Genomic DNA, 26758 nt, shown 5'->3' with positions numbered 1-26758 from the left:
TTAAGCACAATCCTTCATTAATTCTGCCTGGTTCAAAAGAATGCAATCTATCTATGCAGAATTACACATAGGCGTTTTCCTTTATTAGTGGAGAACCTTAATTAAGTTCGATAATTCAAGGTTAACTCCATCATAAGCAAACTACTTCTTATTACCTCAGATTTTTGTTTCTATGTCGGCTGTCCAATGATTGTGACCCTATAATACAGTAACTCTACCTTTTATTCTTTTTGACTGAATCCCTGCCACAAAAAACCCACAAAAAAAAAACCAAAAAAAAAAAGTGATTCCTAGGAAACCGACAACGATGTGGTTCCGACTTTGTCTCTGCATGTCGGTACACCTGTTTTTTCTCTCCCGCAAAGGGTTTTGGCCAAGCAGACTCAACACGCCCGTCTTAGATTGAACTCCAGCTTGACTACCACTGGCATGTTAAATGATTATGCATTGAGGAAGGCGGTACAACAGTTGCGCACTTCTTACAAAAAATGTACTAAGTGTGTGTTTAACATATGTGGACATTGCGGTATATAAGGCTCAAAAAATGAATTTGTGTAATCTATGTGAAACAGTTCTTATTAGTCTGCCCATCTTTATTCTTTAACCGCGTTTATTCAAAAGTCTCCTGAAACTCTCTTAAGTGTGATTTAGAGACACCACACACACACACACAAAACATCTACATTGAACTTGTGTTGTAACCAGAACCCCTTTAAACCCTTTACCTAAGCTTTTTTCCAATTTCATTAAAGGTTGCTTAAGCATCGTCTATGTATGTATAAGTCTACCCTACGCTCAGTCCAAAGTGAACTTTAGCAAAAGGCTTTTTGTTTCTTTATTTTGTATTTGGGTTGTTTCTGAAGGTCATAACACTATCGTCACATTTATCCTCGTGGACTTGCCCTCAAAAATTGGAATGCCCCAGGAATTACACACCAAGCAGTCACATGCTTCGCACATCCCACTCATTGCATGGTTTCCCCCAGTATCGATGTCAGACACAGACAAACGCAGCGGAGTAAAACCAGTTTCTTTTGCTGCAACCCAAGACAGCACAGACTCTAAAAACCAGAGGACTGGAAGCTGGAGACGACTACCAAAATAAAACTCGTCATTTCATCTAAGTAAAACACCCCTCTGACGACATGTATCAGCGAGCTGGAAGGACTGGTGATGAGCGACTTGACATATAGGCCGACCACCGGGACCGATGACCAGTTTGTTAAAACGCCGACACATCAGCATTTCCCCAAGTCACACGTTCCAGACAAAGCAGCAATGTCTTACGAGTGTCAAGGCGTTACACTGTCGTGGCTTCATTTAGATTGCTGGATCATTAATGTGCTTTATTTCCAAAGCCCTTTATTAACTTTAACCGGTAATTTAAAAGTTTTTGGAAAGAGACTCTCCAAACTACAAAAAGCGGGGTTACATACTTTGCTCACTGCTTTTAATCTACCATGCTTTTTTTATGCCACCTTTTAAACTTGATCAACCCCTCGATTTGGATATATGACTGTTAGTTACATAAATAAATTAAAACAAAATGGAATTTACAAAAAGAAATACAACTTACTAGTCAGGAAAGGCCTGACTAATACTCAGCTCACCCTGCTATCTGCTCCTATTTTTACTTTAACCCTTGCCTTTCATTTGGACAAGTCAGCTCAAACATGACTCAGGGATCATTTTAGAGGCTGGTAATAGAGCAGCATCAACATGAGGAAAAATAAACCTTGCCAGACCGTTACACAACAACCACTTGGATTCATTTCAATCTAACAACTTTATCTTTATTTATTCGCGCATTTTTCTAAAGACTCACTGCAAGTACATCATCAGAGGCAACGCATTCTACAGGAGGCATATAAACTACATTCATTAAATGTATTCTGCTAGATTTAATGTAAAGAAAAAAAATTTAACAGCTCACAACTGGCATTCCTATTCGCCCATATTTTGCATGTGAATTTAAAAAAAACACACTGCTGGAATGTCAAAAATCTCTGCATTTTAACACGCTTTAAACAGAAGCAGGGAAAACCCGGGTGTAATTGTGCATCGATGGCTTCTGTACCTTATCCAGTTTATTACCTGCTTGTTCCCAGGGAGCGTCAGCTTAACCGAGTGAGCATTGTTTTAAAAGGTTCCTCATTAATAATCTGCTAAGGTTGGGGAGCCACAGCCTGTCCACCGGGCATGAAGGTATGAGGAGATCAAAACTCCAGATCAACCTCAGACACAAGAGACCAGGAAGACCAACCGGGGGCAGCCGCGCCACTTGAAAACCTGAGGAGAGCCCAGATGAGGTCACTCAGCAGCCGCGAGCAGAAGCTAAGGGGTCCATCGTGCCCGTGACTCTGCGGCAGCCAGCTGTGCCGAGATGACCGAGCCAGGCCGAGATGCAGGGCACCCACCCCGAATGCCCGAGCAAGCCCCAGTCCAGCCCCGATGCCACCAAGGAGTGAGCCGGTGTGTACCTGGACGCCCATCCCCGGACACAAAGAACCACCAACGCACCGATGTCTGAGGGCGTCTGCCACTGGTAGGGGAAGTGGTGGGGGAGATAAGCCTCCATACCTTGGAGGACCTGGGATGTCCCCAGAGAGGTGGCGTCTGATACCCGACCTGACATATGGACACAGACAAACAGGCACACACAGATACAAACATCAATTCCCACCCTCATGCTCTCATATGCACTTACTCCACACTCAACCAACGTGGAGACAGACATAGAGAGACACTGTACACACAATCACACTCCCCAAGCGTACTCTAAGCCCCGGGTCTAGGTACCCTTGCCCCTGGAGGAGGAAACTGCACCCAGATCCAGGTGGTGTTACCCTTTTCCCTGACGGCCAACTTCTCCTCCTAGCCCCCCCGCTCCAACAGGCCGCAGAGAACGGGGGTGTGTGAAGACTCCAAACCTCCCTCCGCCCGCTCATATATAGTGTTGATGCATGTGTGTTCTAAGGTGCATTTAAAACCCAGGAGGGTTTGAGAGGTGGGCAACGACGCCAGGGGTGAGATTGTACACCCTGATGGTCTTTTGGATTCCGTGTAGCGTGTCCACCCCCAAGATCCTATATGTATGTGTTATGAGAGTGTGAGTAATGTGAATGTCTAAGTTGTGAGATAAAATTGAGGCACAAGAAGCCAGAAGGGGACAGAAGGGGGGGATGCCTCCCCTGCACCCTGGTGACACATCTTTACCCCCAAGGCCCTGCATGTGTAGGGTGATTGTGGTGGAGCGGGAAGAGGGAGGCAGCTGGAGATGGGGAGGGAAGGAAGGGAGGGGCAGGTGACCCCTCCCTGGGGCCAGCTCACCCGGTGACCCCAGTAGGCACCCCCATACTCTGCAACCCGCCAGGGAAAGGGGGCCCAGGCCCATCCGGACCGGGGCCCAGTACAGCAGCGCCGCCCGGCCCCACAGAGCCCGGGACAGCCTACCCAACCCCATCTCAGAGAAAACTGCACCCACCCCGTCATCCACTCATCTTCCAGACTATACAAGACAATAGACGCCCAGGCTGAGATCTTCCTCCACTTCTCCTATATCTCCCCCTCCTGCAGAGTGAGTTCCTGAAGAGAGGAGAGCTCCTGCAAGACGTAACAACCTCCCCCACCAGTTGAAGAGCCCCCCAGGTGGCTCGATGCACCGGCAGCACCCTGCGCCAGGACTGGGCTCCCATACACCCACCCACAACACACCAACCAGGACCCAACCCCGAGAGACGGAGCGCCCCCAGAACCTCACGCCCGTCCCGGACCCACCCAAGGGCAGCCAGGCTACCAGGTCAGTAACCCACGTCCGTCAGCACAGACCCTCCCCTAGCCCCGCTGCACACAGCCACGAGGAAACCGTCACCTAAGAGCCAACAGAGCCCTTAATAGGCCATGACCGCTACCCCGGGTTGAGCCCTCCAAGGAAGATGCTCCTGGGGAACCCCCCGACGCCCTAAGCCTGTCCCTACCCCCACACCAATCACAACAGCGAAGGTGGGACTAAACTATGACCCCCCCCCCCCCCCCACTAGGTGATGGAGCTGATCAAAGGAGCCCAGAGCAATTGATCTGATGTGGTGGCAGAGGCTGTATCAAGACTAATGTACTCTAATAGATAATTTCTATATTGGTTAGAATTAAGATTATTTTTATTTTTCCAGTTCATGACGACTGTTTTCTTGGCTATGCATAGGGCAGTGAAAACCATATGGGCTATATTCTTTTCTGTAGTGACATTATCTAAGCTGCCCAACAAACACACTAAAGGGGAAGTTGGAATGTTACATTTCAGACACTTTGATAAGTCTTCACATATCTCGCGCCAAAACTTCTGAACTGGTGGACAGAACCACAGAGCGTGGATATAATTGTCCGGTGAGTTGGTTTGGCAGTGTGAGCAGTTGTTGGTAGACGTAAAGCCCATCTTGAACATCCGATGACCTGTATAGTGCACTCTATGTAGTATTTTGTATTGAATTAATTGAAGACTGGGATTTCTAATTAGATGAAAGGTTTTTAAGCAAATCTGAGACCAGAAGTTTTGGTTTAAGTTAACTGGTAAATCCGCTTCCCATTTTGCAATAGGAAGTGATATTGATTCATCTGTTTTAGAAAGCATTCTGTATATTTTGGAAAGTAATTTGGGGGTTTTAAGAGTAAGAAATTGAACCACACTTGGTGGTGTTTGTAGTTCAACTTGACCCGGTTTAAATTTATTTTTTACTATGGATTTAATTTGTTGATATTCTAAAAATCTTTTCTTGTTGAACCCATATTGTGTAACTAGTCTGTCAAATGAAATAAATTCTGTTCCTTCTAATATATGTTCTAAATATTTGATTCCTTTACCATTCCAATCTGAAAAGTTTATCATATTATTGTTTTGTAATATGTCAGGGTTTTCCAGATAGGTGTACGTTTGCATGGGATTAATGAAGACTCCGTCAATTTTAGAAACTCCCACCATGCTGTCAGAGAAGAGCTGATGTTGACGCTTTTGAAGCATTCATGTCGTTGGATGTTTGAGCTGATAAATGGTAGATCTGAAATCTCTAGATTATTGCAAAGTGCTTGTTCTACATCTAGCCAAGGTTCATCTAAGAAGGTATGTTTTAGCCATCCTGAGATAAACTGAAGCCTGTTGGCTAAGAAGTAGTGCTGAAAGTTAGGTAGTTCTAATCCTCCTTTATCCTTGGAATTTTGTAGTAGGGCTGCTCGATTATGGCACAAATGATAATCACGATTATTTTCACTGAAATTGAGATCTCGATTATTTGACGATATTTATTTAACCCTTTAAGACCTACCATAGAACCAAGTCCGCCAGAGCTTATATTATTTTTTTACATGTTGTAGTGCCATTTGTGGGAGCATTTCAAGTTGCTATACATCAATACAACTATTATAGCCCATATTTTAATAATATGTATGTATTAAGTCCATAGTAACTACATTAATTGCAAAAAAGTGCAATAAACTACAAAAAAAATTGAAAATAGTTTTTGTTTTTTTTACATATATTTCTACTTGGAGAAATTTAAGAGGTTTATCCCTCAAAACTTTAAATACAAAAAAGTTGCAAAAAATAGTTTACAACAACAGGAAATTTATTTTGAGTGTCTTCATAGTTTTATTTTGGAGATACAGCAATTTTTATATACTGCAGGAAAAACGAAAAACAATCCTATGATGCAAATTTGCAAAGAAAACAGCATATGCATCAAAATAAACTATTTCCAGCTGTGCAATTCGAGTTCTAAGCATCCCAGAAACTATTCAGAAAAGTCAAACATGACTTATAAAAACACCAGTATAGGCTTTTAAGGCCTACAAGTAAAAAACTACATTTTCCGCGAAAATGACGTCACTTCCGGTTTCGGGCAGGAAATGGCGGACATGCGATAGTTAGCGGTGACGTCTGTTTCAATGTGGGAAGTGTTACGAACAGCTGATGGGATCGGCAAAGCGTGTTTCTGGAGTATTATGTTTTTGTTGCTGCAAGCGCTTTTTATGCAATTCTTGCAAAGCTATATGTGGAAGGAAACCGTGACCGAGGACAAGCTGATGGCATAAGCTTGTAAGTACAACTCCTCTGGTTTCATATGCAAAAAAATTATTGCGCTAGCTTACATGGTTCAGGTTCTACAGGAATTTAAAAATAGTTACACAAAACGGAGCATGCTGCTCTGACCGGCTTTAAAGGGTTAACAATAACAATGTATTGAATAATGACTTTAAAAAATAATATAAAACAGTGTGCAAATACTGATAACAGTGCAAATGTTTGCAATATAAGAAATAAATGAAAAATGTAAACATCTATGTTTAGTGAACTTTGCAGTGTTGCTCTGTGGTGCAGCTACGACACGGTAGCAAAGTTTACACACTGTGTCTATTTGATCCACGTCTGACTCTGCGAACCCATAATGTTTCCACACCACTGAAGTTTGTTTTTTTTACCTCTTTTTAACCAACGGCAGTCACTCTCCTCTCCAAATAATTTCTGCTTAGCTTTCCGAGCTTCCCTCGGGTCCTCTTAATTGTTGTGATGCGTGTTCGAAATGCAGAGAGGTGCGCTCGATTTGCCACACAGAGCAGCGCCAGAGTAAAGCACGAGGGAGGGGCTAATAATCGGCTCAGTCATTTTTAATGATCGTTGAAAGCCCAGATCGTAATCGTGATTAAAATTCGATTAAGTGAGCAGCCCTATTTTGTAGTGTTTTTAAGCTTATACGTGGGGGTTTATCTTGCCAAAGGAATTTGGACATGTATGAGCTAGAAATCTGAACCAATCTTGTGGCGGTTTAGTTGGGATCTTTGAGAATAAATAATTTATTTTTGGTAAGACCATCATTTTTATAGCGGCAACCGCTATAAAAAGTGATATGGGTAGACATTTCCACCTAGCCAGATCGGCTTCTACCTTCTTTAAAAGTGGGATATGGTTTAATTTAGTTAGATCTGCAAGCTTGGGAGAAACATTAATACCTAAATATTTTTCCGATTGCAGTGGTGTAGAAGAAAAATTATGGAAGGAGCAATTAATCGGAAGGACTGTAGATTTTGACCAGTTAATTGAGTAGTCTGATATCCTTGCAAAAGAGTTTATCAATTCAATCACCCCAGAGATATTGGTTTGTGAATTTTGGAGAAAGAGTAACACATCATCCGCATAAAGGCTGATTTTATGTTCCACGTTCTTGCATTTTATGCCCTTAATTACTGAATTCTGTCTAAGTGCTGCTGCTAGTGGTTCAATAAAAATTGCAAACAGTGAAGGGGAGAGTGGGCATCCCTGCCTGGTGCCCCTCAGGAGACAGAAGCTGGAGGATGTTTGGACATTTGTTTTGACACAAGCTGTTGGGGAATTGTATAATATTTTTAACCAGTTAATGAAAGAGGTTCCAAAACCAAATTTGTGTAAAGTTGCAAATAGAAATTTCCAGTTAACTCTGTCAAATGCTTTTTCTGCATCTAAAGAAAATATTGTAGTTTCAAGGCTTTTACTGTATGAGTAGTCTATCAAATTAAGTAATCTACGTGTATTTGTTGATGAGTGCCTACCTTTTATGAAACCAGTTTGGTCAGGATGAAATAAGAGGGGGGTTATTTTCTCTAGTCTCTTTGAGAAAGCTTTGCAGATTATTTTAAGGTCTACATTTATAAGGGATATTGGACGATAGCATGAGGGATATACAGGGTCTTTGTCTGGTTTTAGCAGGAGATTAATGTTTGCAGAATTCATATTTGATGGAAGTCACAGTTCTGTAGTAAGACGTGAGTCACAGCTTGAGGCGTGCTTGTAAATACATTCACATAATAAAGCAGCAGGACACACACACACACACACACACACTACTCCGAGGGAGATGAAATACACAGGTAGCTCAGACTAAATCTAATTTCTGCCTGACTCTGCACACTGAGCCTGTCTGCCTACACCTGACATTAAACAGCTATAAACTCTGTGGAGTGGAGAACAAATATATAGCTTATATTAACTCTTGGCTGATATTAATGTGACACCAGCCTCAAATAACATAACAAGTGATGTGGTGCTTTGGTTATGGTGAACCATGAAAAATATTTTTGATTCTGAATAACTGCATCCATCCAGGCTTCCATACCATATCCTATCTGTGTCCTGGAATGGTTTTATTAAACAATAAAGACACTAACTTCAAAATTACTTCCCCTCAATTGAAATATGAGACATGGTCAATATAAAGTCAGTAGAACTCAATCCATCCATATTTTGACAGACACCAAACCAATTATGTGGTTGGAATAAAACAGAAGCCACATCACGTTAGGTTGATGCACGCAGCGTAGGAGGAGTTGCTGGCAGCAGCACATGCGCTAACGTTTGAGGTACTGCAGTCACACACACATGTTAGGAGTGCGAGAGGGTTCAAAGAAAAACTGACAACAGAAAATGTTAATGAACTCGAGCAACAGTGTTACCGAACTTGGTGGGGGACAAACTGTAACACCAAGCATCATCTAAGGCAATGCCATATATATATATATATATATGTATGTGTATATACATACATATATATATACACACACATACATATATATATATATATACATACATACACACACATACATATATATATATATACACATACATACATATATATATATATATACATACATACACACACATACATATATATATATATATACACATACATACATATATATATATATACACATACATATGTGTGTGTGTGTGTGTGTGTGTGTGTGTGTGTGTATGTATATATATATATATATTAGGGGTGCAACGATACTCGTATCAATATTGAACTGTTCGATACAGTGCTTTCAGTTCGGTACGCATATGTATCGAACAATACTAAATTTTTAATTTATTTTATCAACTTTCCTTCTGACGATGTTGTCTGTGTTGAGCGCTCAGTGGATCTGCGCTCGACAGTGCAGCCTTGGAACTATTTTGGTTTTCATGTGAAGCATGACCCTGATGGTAAGCGCGTCATGGACAAAAGTAAAACAGTATGTTGGATGTGCCACGCAATGCTCAGTTACATTGGTGGGAACTAGTGTGTTAGCGCAGTTAGCTCGTTAACGTGTTGGCCGTCCAGCCCCACGCACGGGGCGATCTGCGGTAGCTCGTTAACGGAGATTTGCCGTGTTGTGGCGTTAACGTCATTTCAACGAGATTAATGCTGACAGCACTAGTGGGAACACAATGAATATGACTGCACATTTACTCCGACAGCATCCTAGTGCAAAGACAAGTGGAAGCAGACAAAAACAACAAGCACGCATGCTACAAACTTTACCCGAGTCATAAATTTTAGACAGCCGTTAGCACATGATTCTCCTTATGGGGACCTGATATGTTTAATATGCTGCTGAGAATATAGCCCAGGAGAAGCGTATAGTATAGCTTTTATTTTGGAAAGAGCCATTTCTCTCTAATAAACTCTCTTTTCCAAAGATGAGTGATTTCTCGATCAGATAGATTTATTATTTTATCCCTTTGTTGTTTCAGCAACATTAAATTTAAAAACTGTACTTTTGAGTTAAATATATATTTATAATTTTAATAAATGACAAATTAAAAAGGCATGAACAATTTTTTTTGTATCGAAAAAATACCAAACCGTGACACCAAAGTATTGAACCGAACCGTGAATTTTGTGTATTGTTGCACCCCTAATATAACCAAACACCCAGCACGCCCCTGCGGGCGGTTTATCCTTCAAGCTCGGGTCCTCTACCAGAGGCCTGGGAGCTTGAGGGTCCTGCGCAGTATCTTAGCTGTTCCCAGGACTGCGCTCTTCTGGACAGAGATCTCCGATGTTGTTCCCGGGATCTGCTGGAGCCACTCGCCTAGCTTGGGAGTCACCGCACCTAGTGCTCCGATTACCACGGGGACCACCGTTACCTTCACCCTCCACATCCTCTCGAGCTCTTCTCTGAGCCCTTGGTATTTCTCCAGCTTCTCGTGTTCCTTCTTCCTGATATTGCTGTCATTCGGAACCGCTACATCGATCACTACGGCCGTCTTCTTCTGTTTGTCTACCACCACTATGTCCGGTTGGTTAGCCACCACCATTTTGTCCGTCTGTATCTGGATGTCCCACAGGATCTTAGCTCGGTCATTCTCCACCACCCTTGGGGGCATCTCCCATTTTGACCTCGGGACTTCCAGGTTATACTCAGCACAGATGTTCCTGTACACTATGCCGGCCACTTGGTTATGGCGTTCCATGTATGCCTTGCCTGCTAGCATCTTGCACCCTGCTGTTATGTGCTGGATTGTCTCTGGGGCATCTTTACACAGCCTGCACCTGGGGTCTTGCCTGGTGTGATAGACCCCAGCCTCTATGGATCTTGTGCTCAGAGCTTGTTCTTGTGCTGCCATGATTAGTGCCTCTGTTCTGTCTTTCAGTCTAGCTTTGTCCAGCCACTGGTAGGATTTCTGGATATCAGCCACCTCCTCTATCTGCCGGTGGTACATACCGTGCAGGGGCCTGTCCTTCCATGATGGTTCCTCGTCTCCCTCCTCTTTCTTGGGTTTCTGCTGCCTGAGGTATTCACTGAGCACTCGGTCAGTTGGGGCCATCTTCCCAATGTATTCTTGGATGTTCGTTGTCTCATCCTGGACTGTGGTGCTGACACTCACCAGTCCCCGGCCCCCTTCCTTCCGTTTAGCATACAGCCTCAGGGTGCTGGACTTGGGGTGAAACCCTCCATGCATGGTAAGGAGCTTTCTTGTCTTTATGTCAGTGGCTTCTATCTCCTCCTTTGGCCAGCCTATTACCCCAGCAGGGTACCTGATCACGGGCAGGGCGTACGTGTTGATGGCCCGGATCTTGTTCTTACCATTCAGCTGACTCCTCAGGACTTGCCTGACCCTCTGCAGGTACTTGGTGGTTGCAGCTTTTCTAGCGGCCTCTTCATGGTTCCCATTTGCCTGCGGGATCCCCAAGTACTTGTAACTGTCCTCTATGTCTGCAATGTTGCCTTCTGGTAGTTCAATCCCCTCAGTTCTGACTACCTTCCCTCTCTTTGTTACCATCCGACTACACTTCTCCAGTCCGAACGACATTCCAATGTCATTGCTGTATAGCCTGGTAGTGTGGATCAGTGAATCGATGTCTCGTTCACTCTTGGCATACAGCTTGATGTCATCCATGTACAGGAGGTGGCTGACAACTGCTCCGTTCCGTAGTCGGTATCCGTAGCCAGTCTTGTTAATGATCTCACTGAGGGGGTTCAGGCCTATGCAGAACAGCAGTGGGGACAGAGCATCTCCTTGGTAGATCCCGCACTTGATGGTGACTTGTGCTATGGGCTTGGAGTTGGCCTCTAGTGTTGTACGCCACATCCCCATTGAGTTCCTGATGAAGGCTCTTAGGGTCCCATTGATCTTGTACAATTCTAGGCATTCCAGTATCCAGCTGTGGGGCATTGAGTCATAGGCCTTCTTGTAATCAATCCAGGCCGTGCACAGGTTGGTCAGTCTGGTCTTGCAGTCTCGGCTGACTGTTCTGTCTACCAGTAGCTGGTGTTTTGCGCCTCTGGTATTCTTGCCAATTCCTTTCTGTGTCCCGCTCATGTATTGACCCATGTGCCTGTTCATCTTAGCCGATATGATGCCTGACAGGAGCTTCCATGTAGTACTGAGGCAGGTTATTGGTCGGTAGTTGGAGGGGACCGGTCCCTTCTTGGGGTCCTTGGGGATCAGGACCGTCCGACCTTCGGTTAGCCATTCCAGGTATCTCTCGTTAACTAGCAGCTGGTTCATTTGTGCTGCCAGACGCTCGTGGAGTGCAGTCAGCTTCTTTAGCCAGTAGGCGTGAACCATGTCGGGCCCTGGTGCTGTCCAAGTCTTCATACTGGAGACCCTTTCTTGGATATCTGCCACTGTGATGGTTACTGGACCCTGTTCAGGGAGGTCGCTGTGGTCTGCCCTCAGATCCACTAGCCACTGAGCATTGCCGTTATAGGTTGCGTCCTTCTCCCATATGCTCTTCCAGTATTGCTCCGTCTCCAGCCTTGGTGGTGCTGTTCTCTTATTGTTCCCTTGCCACTGAGAGTACACCTTTGCTGGTTCTGTGGAGAACAGCTGGTTTATTCTCCTGCCTTCTAACTCTCTGGTGTACCTCCTCAAGCGGCTGGCCAAGGCTGTGAGTCTTTGCTTGGCAGCTTCCAAGGCCTCAGGTATGGACAGCTTGCTGTATTTCTTATGCACCTTCTTTGTCGCACCTTTCTGCAACTCCGTTAGTTGGCTAACCTCCCTCCGTGCTACTTTGATCTTGCCCTCTAGCCTCCTTCAGTACCCTCCATGGAGGGTACTGCCCCTTGTTGCTGTTCAACTTGTAGCCAAGCATCTCGCTGATCACTGCTGCCGTATTGTAGATCAGCTTGTTAGTTTCGGTAATCGTGGTTGTAGGTATTGTCCGTAGTGCTGCATTAACATAATCTAGCAGACCTTCTGAGGGTACTTCACGTAATCTTGGTAAGCGGCTACGGGGGATCCAGGTTTCAAGCTTGGCCATGATCCTATTTTTCAGGTCAGTTCCTCTCACACTCAACGGTCCTTCTCCTATCGCACTTGGGGCTATGTACCCAATCTCGGGTGGGGGTGATGATATCTCCCCCCTGACCTGGCGTCCTGACTCCTTGCCGTAGCATTTGTGTTGTACCTCGTCAATCTCTAGCTGTGAGAGCAGTCCCTTCTTTCGAATGTTGGAACACTGAGCTACTAGTTGTTTCGCCGTCATTGTGGATGTTGGGTATCGAAGAATCCATAGGTCCGTCATCCTATTCATGTAGCCCCTTCCGCTGGGGTTACTTGCGTAGTAGCATTCCAACAACGCCCTGTTTTTGTCTCTTGCCCACCGATGCCTTCTTGTTCCAGTAGCCCACTTTTCGTCAGGGTGCCCTGGTTCCTCAACACCTGACGCGGACCTTGTTGATCCGGGCGACGTCCAAGCCGGCATGCCTTCATATTTATCTGTCTCGCTCATGTCTGCAGTAGGCTCGCTTAGCATAGGGGGTCTAGCCTTAGGACCCTTACTGGATACAGACGCCCCAGGCAGGAATCAAACTTGCGATCCTGGGTTCCAAAGGCGTGTAGTCTAACCACTACACGATCCAGCTGCTATGTGAGATATATATATATATATATATATATATATATTAGGGGTGCAACGATACACAAAATTCACGGTTCGGTTCGGTTCGATACTTTGGTGTCACGGTTCGATATTTTTTCGATACAAAAAAATGTTCATGCATTTTTAATTTGTCATTTATTAAAATTATAAATATATATTTTAACTCAAAAGTACAGTTTTTAAATTTAACCCTAACCCTTGTGCGTGTTTTTTATTTTGACAGCGAATGCGCACCTGCGGACCACTTATGTGCAGCCCTGGTTATTTAGCTCATCATATTGCAGCCACAGAAATTCTTTTGTCCATGAAACCATAAAGCTGCACTTTCTTTTTGCCTTATAGTCTGATTTGTCATAACTTCTCCGTTTTGTGGTAAGCTTTTCTTTGGCTGTCACTTCTTCACCCTGACCTGTCTTATTTGGCTCAGAAGAACTGAAATGCTTTTACATGCTCACTCACATAAGCTCAGCGATTCTCTGCGTGATCAACCTCTCACATGTTTAAGCTTGCTGCGGGAGATTTCACTTGTCATGTTTGCATAGTAAGCTAACGATTAATAAGACGATGTCAGAGGAATTGGTGCACAAATTATCATCACTCACAGATCAGTGCTGTCGCTCTCTATACACAGTTCGCACGATTGCAAAGTGAAAGCAAAAAAACAAGCGCAAATTCAAACGCGACTTCAATATGTCACATATTGACAGTGGCTCACCGATGCCAATGACATAATTACCCAGCTACATTTCTGAAAGAATGCAAAAGCATTGACATATATTTTTCCTACAATAGCCCGACGGGCAGGGAAGAGATAGATTTTGGTAGCCCGACTGAAAAAATCGCTAGCTCCGGGACGTCGGGCTAGTGATATTGCAAGCCCTGTATCTGATTGAGGAATCACTCATCTTTGTAAAAGAGAGTTTATTACAGAGAAATGTCTCTTTCCAAAATAAAAGCTATACTATCCGCTTCTTCTGGGCTATATTCTCAGCAGCATAAGGAGAATCATGTGCTAACAGCTGTCTAAATGACTCGGCTAAAGTTAGTAGCATGCTTGCTTTTTTTTGTCTGCTTCCACTTGTCTTTGCACTAGGATGATGTCGGCGTAAATGTGCAGTCATATTCGTTGTGTTCCTACTAGTGCTTTCAGGTTAATCTCGTTGAAATGACCTTAACGCCACAACACGGCAAATCTCCGTTAACGAGCTACCGCCGATCGCTCCGTGCATGGGGCTAGACGGCAAACACGTTAACGAGCTAACTGCGCTAACACACTAGTTCACACCAATGTAATTGAGCATTGCATGGCACATCCAACATACTGTTTTACTTTAGTCCATGACTCGCTTACCTTCAGGGTCATACGTCACATGAAAACCAAAATAATTCCAAACGCCAGATCTGAATGAGGTTCAATTTGCCTGTTGCAAGTAGAGCTTAACTTCTGTCTCGCTAGCTTGCCCTGCGCTCTTCCTTCTGACTATGCTGTCTGTGTTGAGCACTCAGTGGATCTGCGCTCGACAGTGCAGCCTAGGCGGAGTAGTCGAACACAGATTCACTGAGCGCTCAACACAGACAGCATCGTCAGAAGGAAAATTGATAAAATAAATTACAAATGTTGTATTGTTCGATACATATGCGTACCGAACCGAAAGCACTGTATCGAACGGTTCAATATCGATACGAATATCGTTGCACCCCTAATATATATATATACACACACACACACACACACACACACACACACATACATACATATATATATATATATATTTATAGGGGATTTATGCAAATCATAGCATATATTGATGGATCGATTATCGACTGATATGAGAATTTTTGTGATAAGACTGCTTCCACGTTGACAAGCCCTAGTCTGAAGCTGCAAAAGTTTCTAGATCGAAACCTGCACTGAAACTCTGAGCAGTGGCTTGGAGCGCAAACACAAAGATTTATGGCTGATTTATGGCTCCAGTCGGCTTGAAGGTGATGAGAAACTGAACAAACTGTCTCCCTGTTATTCCACATTCAAAATTCCAGGCAGAGGAGTCACTTAGCCAGGTTTAGTGCACAAACTACACTCCCTATCTAACACTTAATGGGGACCACACATACACACACACACACACACACACACATTTCTGGTTCCAAAAATACACTCTAAACATCTAGTGTGACCCATTTCGAAGGAGAATGGTGTCGGCACATCTGTGACTGTGTGAATGCATCCTTGTCTGACTGTCATTGATCCCTAAAAATACTTTGAGGACTGCAAAACTGCATATCTGGATATGCTAATCCTGTAAATCATTTTTAAATGTCTGAATCATCCTCACATGATGACAAATCCTCCCTCAACTGGCTCTCTGCAGTCTTGCCAGCCTGCTGCATTACCCATGCATGCAGTATTCTGTCATGGACTCACATAGAAGAAGTAGGGTTTCCATAAGCCCCAATTTTTGATGTAATTTCTGCCTCCAACAGATCAATACCAGTTCTTTCCAGTATATTTACTGGCCAGACTTAACAGGTTAAAAAAAAATCCCAGAGCTCTTCTCAACAAGCAGGGATTTGAGTATCAAGTAGTACATCAAAGTACCGATCTTAGGTAAAGTTCTAAAATGACAAGTAAACACAACTTTTGAACGGAGCAGTTTAACATTTTAAATAAACCCACCCTCTTTCTTGCTGAGTCTAAGATGAGACACTCGTCATGCCTATAGAAGCTAATGCTGGAGTCACCAGCTGAGTAGCTTAGTATAAAGACAGTATCAGGAGGAAACAGCTAGCTTGGTGTAGCCCAAACTCAATACAGTTTGCCTAAAAGCACTTTTAAAGCTCAAAATGTTACATCCCATTTGCCTATTCTGTACAAAAAACCCAAAGCGATTCAGGACTTGTGTTAGGAAAAACAGCAAAATGCAGTTTCCACATTATGGCTACTACAGAGACCCAAAAACCAAACTAAATAGCCAAAACATCTGTTTTATTACGTGTAGTTGTCAAAATCTATGTTAAATCTATACAACAGTCATCTCAAGGGGGCCTGTATATTATAAGATAAACCTTAAAAGAGCGAGAACTCCAATGAGCCAAAAATCCCCTATTTGCAAACACTTGGCAACAGTGTAGTAAAAGAACTCCCTTCTAACAGGAAAAGATCTCCAACAGTGCCTTGAAGGAATGTAGAAATGTAACTACACGTTGGGTTGACGTAGTCTGCAACTATTACAATACAGGAATAAAAATCATAGCATCAATGTGACTCAATAATGTCTGCAGGTTCCTGGAGGGAGATTGCTGAAACTATCGGAATGGATATAACTGAATATACAAAGATGTGGAAAAACTTGAGGGATAAATATGTTTGCCCCTGAGGAAAACTGACCACAACAAGGAGTGGGAACCCAGAAAGAAAATTAGTCCCAGCATTATATTGGTCTTTATCATGGCTAGCACCGCATATAAAACACCAGGACACAACCTCATGGTAATTAACACAATGCACCAGCACACACATAAATGCCTGCAATGACATCAGCCACTTGCTGGTTACATCATAGGCTCAACAAAGATTCCTCAGAGAAGTCTAAATCAGGCCATATGGTCAACCTCTGGCTTTAACCAGCATGGCAGCAACCAAAATGTTAATGTTGAGACTTCAGAAAGCAATGGATGAAGTCACAGTGGCTATATTTGTCTTTTATATACAGTTTATGATCACAGGAACATTTTCTGTAGGAAAACAGACATTACCCGAGGCTACTAGTGGCTAACACTCAGAGGTGTAAATACTAGGAATTTTTTCAAAATTACTCTAACTACTCTTAATTTCTACCTAAAAGTATTAAAAAGGGTTTTCTCCAAATCAAAAGCAACTATAAAACCAAAAAAACTTTATTCTGGTGGCTCAGCCAACAGCTTGCCAACCTTGGTTAAGTGGTCCAACCTAGTGCTCTCCTGCAGACTACATCTACTGAATGATGTGCGCTAAGTGAGCTGGACATGTCGCAGGTGCATTTCCAATACCTGGTTTAATCCTCTTAACAGTGAGGGCACGCAGCTTCAAGAGGGATTAATTGGGTTAAATGAGAGCGTGGTCCAGGTTCAGTCTGAGTGCAGGCACGGGGAAGGATCAGCCGGGTTAAAAGCTGATCGATTATTTCCTGCTTCAGTGCATGCAAAAAAAAAAGGAAAAAAAAAAACAGCATGTTTTTCCTTGCTCGGACATTTCCCACTGAGCACCTCTCCCTAATAATGTATTGTGAAACGGGATATCCGAGCGCTGTCACATGCGGTTTCTGTCTTTGCCATGCCAGAGAGAATTGGTAAGTGGAACCACTTCAAGTTTGCAAGTCCAAAGCTGAATCCCTTCTCTTAAAGAAGGAGGCAACCCGACAGGTTCTTCACAGTAATCCAAGACCCCTGCTGAGCTGCCGGCTTGTCTGTTTGCCCTGGAAAACACCCGCAGCAAGCAGTGGGAAAAGAGTAAGGGCTATATTATATCACTGCAATCAAGCATGAAGGGTATAGACTCTCACAAGGCCCTTTTGTGCGCTTTGTGAAAACATATCGTTCAATTAAATGACTCAAACCCATCAACTAAACTCTGAAAAATAAATGGTAGAAAGATTATATACACTCCAGTCTAATATAACCTAACAGGTACAACAACCTGAGCACATACATAGCATATAAACACCCAGCAGACATTAGTGGGAATGGAAACAAACAACCTTGCGTAAACAGCCCAAGAACATACTTTCATCTGAGAGCAGAGTTCCTCTGTGGCCACGAGACATCTGCTGTCAGCCACCAGCTACACAGTGCTGCGTAGCTGCCCCTTTCCCATCACATCCAATAAAAGCTGGCAGCATGGCAAGATCTGATTATTACCGGCTTCAGTGAACACATGTATGTAATTTAACTAAAAGGACTTTGGCATTGTAACATAGCTCAAAGATAATTTTCTTTGTTTATTCTTTAGACAGCAGACAAAGAGTGCTCTTTGTAAACTGAAATTTAGATGAAAATCTAGCTATTGTGTTTATTTTCAGCGTCACGTTGTTATTCTTGGACTGAACCTAGGATAGAGTGGTGGAAAACGGTATTTACCCCCCATCTTCATTTATTAGTTTTTAGCATATTTGTCACCTAATTTTAATATGAGACAACAAAAGTTGTCCAAACGTGCAGAGTAACTGAATACGTCGTTCAGGTGCTAAAGCAGCAAAGGAGCCCCAGACCATCACACTTCCACCACCATGTTTGAATGTTGGTCTGATGTTGTTTTTATGAAATGCTGTGTTAGCTTTATGCCAGATATAATGACAAATTTATAACATTACAAAAAGTTCAGCTTTTTTTTTCAAATCAATCAAATAACCCTTTCCAAATTTCTCATCCGTTTCTTTATATTGTGCTTTCTGGGAGTTTTTAGTCTACTTCACTTTGTCAGACAGGTTCTAATTAAGTGATTTCTTGATTCAACAAGTCTGGCAGTAAACAGGCCTGGGTGTGGCTTGTGAAATTGAACTCAGCTTCCCAAAGACTGTGGTTAATATTAATAAGCAAAGCAATTACACAGGACCAGCTAGGCTTGGATAGCTTTTTTTCCTTTAATAAATGAAATCATCATTTATTTACTCTGGTTATATTTATCAAATATTAAAATTAGTTTGATTACGTGAAACATATATGAAAAAAAGAATAAGAGAAATCAAGAAGAGGACAAGTGAGACCACCCAGCTTTTAAGCGAGGGTTCTTCTGACTGGCTATGGTTTGAAAACTGTGATTTCAACAGCACATGGGTGAAGCCGTTGATTCACAACCAGAGCTGCGTGCCAGAGGCAATCATATCAGGGATAGCTGCTCTAACCGACATCGTACAGATCCAAGAGAAGACAAAAAATGTACAAAACAGTCTGAAGCCTGAACTTTTGTTGCATTGGGATTCACGTTTTATGAACATAACATGGTAAAGGTATGCTGACTAATAAGGGGAAGCATAATAGATTCACTTTAAAAAAAAAAGCATAGTATGTATTTTAATGAGAATGTTGTGGTTTGGAAGGCTAAGATAACTTCCAGGGAAAGTACTACAATGAATATGTAATAGTTATAATAGCAGACGTGCAACACGAGCCACAGTGAATATCTTCCAGCCATTGTAAGACGATGCTTATGGACTGATGGACGTTTGTTCGTGGTGCAACAAATCTAAAATCCAGAATGCAAACTGTGACTCAAAACATCTGGAATACTGTCTGCATCTTGCTCTGTAGCAGGCATGCCATCGTTAATGTCTGGTTAAATTATGCTAGTCTGCTGAAAGATGTAATATTTAAAGATGTAATTTATTTTTTGTATATGATAAAATTATCAGTGGTAAAAAGACTGATGATCTTCCAGATGAAGGTCATCAGCTGTACTAATAATTTCATAGTGATCTGATCCCTGACTCATGTATTTAGGTGAAATAAATGGAACTCTCTTAGCTTTAATATGTCATAAACTGGTAGGATCATAAGAAAAGAGGAGTAGACTGATTATAGCAATGAAGTAAGTAAACTATACAAACATGTTACGTGTTAATTCTCATACAAATGCCATCACATATCCTGTGCCTTTTCACAAACTAGAGTTCACTTAGAATAGAACTAAGGGTCCCCGAAAAGGTCATTTTCAGTCTGGGTGTCTAGTCCTGAGCAGATCTGACTGACAGCTTCACAGCAACCAGCCTGAAAGAAAAATATGTGATGTTTTAATACATCAAATTGGAAGCACTTAGTAGTTACAGCTGCATCTTGAGGGGATTAACAATTATTTGTGAGACTGACATTTGTGAAGCTGTTTACGGAAACTCCAGGAAGCACACAGCTCACTCACAACCTACCAAATTACTGGTCCCACAGCACACAATGAACTTTTACAGCAACAGACGAAGAGACATGCAGCCTGTACAGAACCTGTTGTTTTCATGCGGGCCGAAGTCACTGAACCAACAAGGTGATTTGCTGCAAGCTGATTTCCTCCTAAACCACGAAGGCATGCTCATTATACAAGTAGGAGCCAAGTTAGAGGCAGAAATGGCACTTTCCAGTGTTGAACAGCAAATTAGGCATTTAATGAAGCAGCCAAGATTATCTATCGTGTTTTCATTCAAAACCTCCTTTCAGGCAGCCTGCTTATCCGTTCTTCCCCTTTACAGAGCAGGAGTGCAAAGCTCTGTGGATCATTCACACCCAGCGCTGATTAATCCTGAAATCCCACAGCCTTTTATGGCAAATCTTTGATTCCTGCACTGTTTCAACCCTAATTTTATACTCAGCAACTGTGGAGACACCCACTTTGCTTTAAAACAACAAAATCCAACTGAACCACAAGTTTAAAAGGTCGAATGTTCCCGGCATATTGGTTGAAATGATTAGGGCCAAATCTGTAGTGAACATTTCATCTCTGAGTGATGCAGGTTTGAGGAAATATACTCAGGATGCACAGAAGTATTGACCAAGTATCAGTATTTGATGCGGGTAGAGAGGTATTTACTGATAACAGAGGTTTATGTGTTGCTAAACCTATGTCAAAAAAATGATGTGATGACGCACTGACAGACTTTCTAACAGGTGGATGAACATCTACATCAGCCCAGACTGTCACAATTTGTGCATCCCTATAAGACGTTATTAAGAGCTAATAATGTATGAGCCCTGTGTTTAATCAGTTCTTCAGCATGTGATGGCCTTAGTGCTAAACTGGGGATTATCACTTAGTTATAAAATAACTGGATAACCTGACTTTTGACATAATCTCTACACAAAGATGTTTTTGTCATTCATTACAATACAAATTAGCGTGCTCAGTTGCTCCCCAACATCAGCACGCAGCTCATTCCTTCTCCCTCGCCGCCCTGCTCCATAGCCACAAGGCCCTCGCAGCACTGCCTCTATTACCACCATGATAAAACATCTCCCTTCGCTGTAATAAGACCCAAGCAGCTCCCAGTTCAAAGTACCGACTTCACTTCACTTGGAGAGAAGGCAGCTCAATGACGGCTGCAGTCATGAGGCGTGCCGGGACACGAGGGATGCATGTCGCAGTGGAAGTCTGGCCCCGGTCACAAGCTCGCTGTGTTGTCATCTATGACTGAGCAAATGAGGGCCATTAATTCTGTGGAATTCAATCAACATTCCCAAGTGTCATGAAAGTGAAGCCCAGAGAAAACCACTGAGATGAAAACAGAGCCAGAGAACCAGCAGCAGACACTTACAGACTCCACGAGCATTTCATATTTGGAATCTGAGGATTTCTGACTTCACACTTTTTCAACGTGCACATTTCGCACTGCTGCAGAGTGGCAGGCTCACTGACACCGACTCCACACCTTATGCTTGATTCACAGCTGGCCTTTACCTGTTGCAGTTTTGTGCCGGTGTTACTAGGCAACCGCAATGAGCTGGTCCTCGGTGGTCAGTCAATAAACTGACTTCTGATGAACGCAATAGCTACAGTCAGATTATCTAGTTGATATGAAGCTCCTGGTTTATACAATAGGGCTGGGCAATATGCCCTCAAACAAAATCGTGATTAATGGAACATTTTACAGATTGGTGGTATTAGCTTTCGATTCACTTTTGACTGAAATCTATTCAATTCAATTTTATTTATACAACACCAAATCACAACATCAGTTGCCTCAAGGCGCTTTATATTGTAAGGTAGACCCTACAATAATACATACAGAGAAAGGTCCAACAATCATATGACCCCCTATGAGCAAGCACTTCGGCGACAGTGGGAAGGAAAAACTTCCTTTCAACAGGAAGAAACATCCAGCAGAACCAGGCTCAGGGAGGGGCGGGGCCATCTGCCGTGACCAGTTGGGGTGAGAGGAAGAAGACATGATAAAGACATGCTGTGGGAATGAATGAAGTGCCCAATCCTACTTTAAAAGAATTTTTAAAAACTATTTACATCTTGAATTACACAAATTAGCTATTGGCAACTGCTCCCTCCTTTTTAACAGGAAGCAGCCCTTTTAAAAAAAAATTCTGTTTTCAAAGTGCTTTCCTACATTAACATGCCGATCGAAAAAAGTTTCAATAGGTTATGAAGTAGTAGTGAACTTCTTCGTTTTATCCTGTCAAAAGCAAAATAATTCCCATTATGCAGAATGAAAATCAGATGTTCTGCTAATCTTTGGAAACACAAGCCTCACTGATGTGAGACTTTAAATATATCCAGTTTAGGATCCTCTTCAACCCCATTTTGTCTCACACTTTAAAAAAGCTGTTGTAAACGCGAACAGTCACTACAAAAGGCGTTTCTGTTTACACTTCATCTGGTTACCTGTGTATCTGACGTTGCTCCAGGACAATCGTTTAAACTGATCAGTTACCTCTTTGTGATGTCATGGCTTTGTAAGACAAGGGGAAAAAAAGACCACACATATGAGAGGTTTGCCTTCAGGGCTTTCAGTCAGCAAGATAAGCAAGATAAGCTTTTCAAAACATGGTTATCATTGCGAAAGGGACTAATTTGACACAAACCATAAGCTTTCCCCAAAACTCACCGAGTCGTTTAGAGGTTTAAACCTATCTAAGAAATGGAAGGACTCATAAATAACTACAGTATTTTCTTTGGTTTGTTTTCTTCCAGGCGGAATAGTGACAATAAGCCTCAAAATGTCACTATGAATTATTAACTACATTTTAAATATTTTATTATTTCAACCACTGGACATGTGAAAATGCCAGCATACTTTAAAAAAAATCATTTCACACAGATTCACAATCATTATTGTTGTACTAGAAGCAGTAGAAAAGTAAAAAGAATAAAAAAAATCACTCCACCTTCACATGAAGGACATAAATTAACATGATTACACAAATCTTATTTTTCTTAGAGAAAGCCCTGTTTCCTCTATGATTCTACTTGAACAGCTCGTGTAACTATTTAAATACTCAGAGTCACTAGAAGCTATTCAGCACATCACATTATACTGCAGCAGTGCATGTAAAGTGGCTGAGCCTCTTGTTTATCAGAACCACCCCAGCAATGTAAGGAATTCTGCAGAGCTCACTGATTTCTAACCAGCTAATGCAATGCCTAGAGTTCGTGGTTATTTTACAGAAGTAATTCTGATGTCAAGCTTAAGAATTAGGTCCAAATATGCTGTATACACAGACGCACTGTCAAGCACACATTTTACATATGACAGACAGACCATTGATAAGCTTTGAGGAAACCAGAGACACTGTTCTAGAGCGGGAAATGAAAAAGAATCCATGTGCACTGTGAATATAAAGTCCTTATGATGATGAGGGTCTTACATAATTTATGGAGAGGAAGCTGTTGTCACAATGTAATGTCGGTCAGGGATCTCACTGCATCACTCATGCAGCTTTTATTTAGACAGATTTCAGAAACTGTGAAAACATCAGCCTTTATATGACTGACTGTAATTATATATAAAACTTTTTTATTACAAGTCTAAGTGCCACAAATCTGTTGTTCTGCTCCGTTTTGTATAATTTATTACAGTTTGCAGTCTTTGGCTCATAGTAATGAGCTTTCTTTTTTTTTTATTACAGCAGCTGATAATTAGATGCTACCCTGTCTAAACTAACAAAGTTGGCCTGGTGTGTTTCACTGGAAATTAAAGTTTCTGTCAATCACACACTGACCTGTAGACAGAGCAGGCAACCACTGATGATGAAAGCAGCTCAACAGAAACCATTACAGGTTATTAATTAGAAGTCACCTAACTTGCATGTGCCACATAAGCACCTGCTTAACTTAATTTAGACTTTTTTTTCCCCTCGTGGAGTATTTTAGCAAGTCACACACGAAAGCAAAAGCTACCTAGCCTAAGCCTACACGAGGGAAAGTGATACCATTTAGCTAAACAGAAGTCATGTTTCGGTTTGGTGGAGCTGCTGAGCAAGGTTACCCGCCCAACCTCTACCTGTGACCCGGCACGCAGGCGGACCTATAGTGGCAGGAAACTCCCCGGTTTTACCGTGGCCTCGGACGCCCCCCTCTTGCTCTCCCTAACCTCTGTAGCCCATATTTACGACGAGCTGAATACCCAAAGCGTGCTGCAGTGGTCACAGGCGGGCGAACTGGGTGTTTTTTCGGTTTACTGGTTGCTTTTCGAGGCTTGAGGTGTTATTATGTATCCGTCCGCGACAACTCTGCCGCCGCAGGTTACAGTTAACAGCTGAGCTGCGGTGTACCAGCCGGGGTTATGCGGATCCAGCCATCCGTATGAAACATAGTTCACTTTTCTCTCTCTCTCAGTAGCTCTGGGAGTTTGTGTTTGAGAGAGCGACAGTAATAAATATGTATATCTACTCGATCCGAGACGATTAGAAACTCCAAACTGCGGCCAAATATGAACAAATACGGGTAACTTTCCGAGTGTGGATTTGTGCGTGGGTCTGACCGCAGTTTAAGGGTATTGAAATTAAGTTAAAAATATTTCCTTTCATACAGATAGGAAAAAAGCAAGGGCGTGTTCCCAAGTCTTTCTCTAAAAACACACATTCAGCGGATAACTGCCTTTGTTGTCTGTATGGAAAAACAGGTAGGCACGCTAACACACATTTTTGTAGGCGACAGGAATCAAGACAGGACGTTATAGGCTATAAGACTGAGCTTCACACACTGCTGAGCCCGCACACTAACATCTGCAGAACACACATGGCCGACACAATCTCAGGTGTAATTAAATCATAACTCACCCTTTATCGCTGGGGATATCATTCCCGTGGTTGATAATTTATCCAGAGGTTATAAAATAGTTTGCCACACAGCACACGGTAAACTACAGTAGGAAGCAGCCCTTGGTAACCGTAGGAATCACCCTGGCAGTCAGGAATTTCACAGGGGGCAGTGCTTCTCGGCGTGAGGAGGTGCAGTGCGGATACATGGCGCTAGGGGGGTGTCTTTGCCCTCAGTTTGCCACTGCAAAGATCACAGAAACACCGAATTAAAGTGAACCTGCTGCATAAGCTGTTTAATAATATATAAGATATGAAGGACCAGAAGAGTCGAAATAAAGCATTCCGTCATTAGATAATGAACTGTGCAATAAAAAATGCCTTAGTAAATTCCTGGATAAGTAATGAAATGTTTCACCCACTGAAAACTGCGGTGTCCAGAGGGACTTGGTGTTTTTAGGAAAAAGAAAAAGTGTTGTTAGCTGTTGAAATGGTCAGTAAAGCTGATGAAAACAGAAGGTTCTTGGAATATATGTGAAAATGACAACTTTCACACATATTAGTTACATAACTGATGACAGATCATCCTCCTGAAATTCTTGTTTCCATTTTCTATTATTCTGTTTGGGATTAATTGGAAGTATAAAAACTAAGCATCACTTTACAGTGAATAATGAATCATTTTTAAAAATTGTAGTCATATTGGATTTTACAGCACAATGGATTAAAATCACCATTGTTTAACAAAGTGTAAAACACTTTATTGAGCATAAAGTGTAGAAAAGACTAAATGTAATGGGAACACATTATGTCAAAAACTAAAAAATTATCATTTACTCGTAGTCTTTGTTGCAGACTTTGTGTTGCCTTTTCCCATTTCTTGCTTTGGTCAACCACTGCTGTAGAAAGGAACCGATTTCTGGCTGATCTTGATGAGTGGTTCTTGCTGTTTTTCTCTTTCTCTGGAGTTGTTTCACAGAGTTGCTAAACACTGAGGTTTGTCTCCTTGTCAGGATTATAGTGCTGTGTGATACTGCAAATTTCAATATCCATCCAGTACCAAGTAAATACAGAGCAAGTATTGCCAATACTAATAATGATACTTTTACCTTAAAAAATACTTAATGATAAATAGCTAATACAACAAGACACACCTTTTCAGCTGTTCGTCAATAATTGGAGATAGTTCTGCCCACTTCTACAGGATTAAGCCATCACAGGATTAAGCTTGTAGGTAAGCCAAAGTGGTATAAAAGAGATCTAAGGAAATACTCAAATACATCCTTCCAGAGCTGCTGATGAATTCTAAAAAAGAAACCGTTTCTCACAGAGACTTACAGTCCTGGTTGTTGCCAGACACAAAAACAAAAGAGAGACTTATAGCAAAATGGACCCATGAAGAATATCTCATTCTTCAAAAAACATACTTTTCCACAAACAGTTGGACACAGAATGCAGTACTTTGAAAAGTGATTTGAGTGGCACAATGGTGCAGTGGTTAGCTCTGTCAGCTCACAGCATGTGGGTCCTATATTCAAATTCACCGGCCCTGCGGGATCGCTATGGATTCTCTCCAGGTACTCCAGCTTCTCCCTACAGTGCAAACACATGCATGTTAGGTTAACTGCTCATTCTATATTAGCCATAGATGCAAAGGTGGGAATAGCTGTCCATCTCAGTGGGTTAAACATGTGACAGACTGGAATCTTGTCCAGCCACCTCTTGTGCTATGACATCTGGGAGAGTCTCTAGCTATCTTGGAATCCTGCATCGGATAAAAAGAAGAAAATGGATGTCAAGTTGAAAATTGTACAAAGTTTAGACTGAGAAAATGTATTCAGATCTTTTCACCTTTTTAATGATAG

The 26758-nt window shown here is 42.3% G+C and overlaps 1 protein-coding gene across 3 annotated transcripts in view; it reads right to left on the bottom strand.

The window, feature by feature from the left end:
* LOC120723479 (vang-like protein 1) overlaps positions 1–25087 on the bottom strand; it is a 66693-nt gene extending 41606 nt beyond the window's left edge. For 2 of the 3 annotated variants that reach the window (XM_040014930.1, XM_040014931.1), the window contains exon 1: positions 24915–25087. The gene's annotated coding sequence lies outside the window, so the exon portion shown is untranslated. The remainder of the gene's footprint in view (positions 1–24914) is intronic. The other variant, XM_040014932.1, reaches the window with a different exon arrangement.
* Positions 25088–26758: the final 1671 nt, after the last annotated feature.

Source organism: Simochromis diagramma, unplaced genomic scaffold (genome assembly GCF_900408965.1).
Source record: "Simochromis diagramma unplaced genomic scaffold, fSimDia1.1 OVJJ01000680.1, whole genome shotgun sequence".
NCBI lineage: Eukaryota > Metazoa > Chordata > Actinopteri > Cichliformes > Cichlidae > Simochromis > Simochromis diagramma.
Note: the sequence above shows the minus strand (reverse complement) of the source record. Positions and strands in the feature narration are given on the sequence as shown.